The following is a 3,002-nucleotide window of genomic DNA, read 5'->3' on the forward strand; positions in this document are numbered from 1 at the left end:
CATAGCTCCTCAAGGTCTTCAAACGATACTCAATGAATCCATGATCCTTGCCATACAGGTATACTCCTGAAATATAAAAATGCATTGTAAGTCAAAGCTTTTTCTTGAGTCTCAACAAATTTGACTTTGGCACAGAGTTGACTATAACTGATGAAGATCTGATAGCAGTAGAAATACATGTAGTGGCATTCTTATGGAAGAAAACGAGAATAGGTTTATTATAAATGAACGGCGCAACTGGCATGCGGAACTTAAGTTACATTACGTTACGTTGAAGTTAACGTTCATCGAACCCAAGTCATGGAATCAGGGCCAATCTGCACACAACTTTATTAGACATCTATGAGAAGGTACATCACAATCCCCACATTGCCTGTATATTTGCACAATGAGTTTATTAAGAAATAGATGCAATTTCCCTGTAAAGGCCATTTTTTTTTTTTTTTTTGGGGGGGGGGGGGGAGGTCATGCCCATAATCTGAAAAAACTTTGGGTCCTTGCCCCCTAACTAAACAAGGATGATCAACTCCTCGTTTGGTTGCTTAATTCTGTCCACTAGCTCTTGAGAAAAGTTTAAAATGTTGAAGTTTTTGCAAGCTAGATGAATAAGATACCATGTATGTCACTTAATCTTTCTGCTAAAGAGGGCTAAAAAAAGTTGTAGATCACATAAACTTACGAGTATAAACTTACATGTCCTTTTGCATCTTGTGTGGTGTCTCACAAAGTGGGGTACTGCATCACAACTGCCTTGGCCACAACATCCTTTGCTCACTACTTGGTATCTGAATTTAAAAAGAAAGCAAGAAAAATGTTAATCATATTCTACGACGCAAAAATCAAAAATTTGGCCCTCATTTTAATCTTTTAAGGGGCTGAACTATTTTTATGTTTTTTTGTTCTTGGCATTAATTTCTATTGCTATTCAGTACCACTGTTTCAAGTACATTTATTGCTACTTGAGCCAGATATCAGTTAATACATATGAACATTTCATGCAGATAGGTTAAGTGTGAATGTGCACAGTTAGTAGAAAAATTTATACAAGATGTGATTATCCATTGAACTTCATGGCACATCAACTCCCACTTTTTTTTATTAATCATTGTGATGATTAAATCATAAGTATTGGGACTATTATCAAATCAATATACATGTGGCCCGATGGGGCTACCACGAAAATAAGTCAGCGTGGAGTCTTGTACGTACACTCTGTTTACATGTTTTATACAAGTATACCAGTCTTTATTTTTAAATCTATAACCATCACTTCATTAACAATGTTACACTTACCGGTCCATTCTACTTTCTTTCCTTTTTTTTTTTTTGGGGGGGGGGGGGGGGCAAATTTTAGTCTGCTTTTCTCTATACTTGAGAAGACCAAAAAAAAACAAACAAAACCAAATGAACAGGCAAATTACATGGTTATATATTGGATGGAAATGTACATTGTAGTACAAGACATGACAATGGGAAACTGGTATTCCAGACCAATTTTCAAATTATAATAATGATATATGAATAATAATAATATTCTACATAATTGAACTTACGCTGTACAGTTTTCTGCTTCCATTTTCAACAACAAATATGCTGCAATGATCTTGATGTGCAGATGTCTCCTCAGAACAGTCAGAACTCCTTCCCTCAGCTTTTGAAGTATCTCTTCCCCCTTGAAGTGATGTGTGTGTTGAATTCCTGGGCAAATAAGTAAAATTTAATGGTTTTATGAATACCAGGTAATACAAATGGCATGAGGATAGTAGGTTCCTCCAGTTTACATTATAAACTTGAAGAGCAAAATCATTTAACATACATATTTGACATAAGCAACAGCTCTACTTTCAAATACACAACTCAAGACTGACCATAACATGGTTTTCACTTCTGTCGATACGGCAAGTACACGGTACACATTTTTCTTAAATACAAGTACTAACCTGCAAGACATTCATTGTCAGAGGGAAGGACAGCTCCAAAACTGCTCCATGACGTATCTTGAAAATCATTTCTTCAAACAAAATAAAACCAACCAAGCATTCAGTCTCTTAATGTAGCCTCTTATGTAATTACTAAGACTCTAGAATGTAAAATAAATATAAATCAATTTCAAACTAGTCTCCCTTCATTAATCATTGTGGAAAACAACAGAATAGCTTACAGCAGGGTTAATGCAATGGAAGTCCATATCTCAGAGGCTCCTTCGCTGATGTTGGCCCGGTGTTTCCAGCATTCGTCAACCCTGAATTCAATGGCTAGTCGTTGTATGACCACATCTGGTACTTTGCAATCTGGTGATCTGCACCCTCTTCGTGTGACAGAGACTGTACAGCTATCAATATCTGTCTTTGTTCTCCAAATGATGACCCCTACACCGAGTTCCTTTAAATCACCATCACTCCCGAAGAGCTGTCATGTCTACGTCCTTATCTGGAGGAAAGTATGAAAACACAAGGTTCAGAAATGGATGTAGAACTCATTTCCACAAGACCATGCAGTTGTTTTGTCCACACAAATACTAAGTGAGCACCAATACAAAAGCTAGTAGGCCTATTACTTTTTGTTAGCTACATCAGCATTTGACCGAAAGATCGGTCTGTATCTGTCCGTCGGGGAATGTTCCGCGGAGACTACGTCTGGCTTCACGGATCCTCGTGTCTACGGAGGACAGCGTTAATGGCAAAATATACGGTAAAAGAGTCCTCCGGACAGACGGATCTTTCTGTCTACATCAGCATATAATGTTAGAATTAAAGACCCAAAGATGATCTCTGCCAAATTTCAATACCTAAGGTCACCTGTAACTTTCATAAAAAACAATGTTGAAAATAGTACCAGTCATCGTCTGCTACAAGGGGATCGATCTCCATGATGTGTGAGCACGCTGATCTTCAGATAGAAGTGCGATGTCACAGTGGACCAACACTTAACACGAACAGTACACGCATCATACTTCTTACCAGGGGCCTGTTTCACAAAGGTCGCACTTAGTAAGTCAGACT

General features: G+C 37.7%; 1 long non-coding RNA gene across 1 annotated transcript; it reads right to left on the bottom strand.

Moving 5' to 3' along the window:
* Positions 1-754: 754 nt before the first annotated feature.
* Positions 755-2,443, bottom strand: LOC139735622 (uncharacterized). The gene is made up of 3 exons (XR_011711219.1): positions 2,162-2,443; positions 1,554-1,698; positions 755-785 (listed from the first exon to the last, which is right to left on the bottom strand). It is a non-coding gene; the product is annotated as an uncharacterized lncRNA (long non-coding RNA).
* Positions 2,444-3,002: the final 559 nt, after the last annotated feature.

The sequence above is a fragment of the Diadema antillarum genome, unplaced genomic scaffold (assembly GCF_040938485.1).
Source record: "Diadema antillarum isolate AM-2024a unplaced genomic scaffold, OU_Dant_1.0 seq00000586_RagTag, whole genome shotgun sequence".
NCBI lineage: Eukaryota > Metazoa > Echinodermata > Echinoidea > Diadematoida > Diadematidae > Diadema > Diadema antillarum.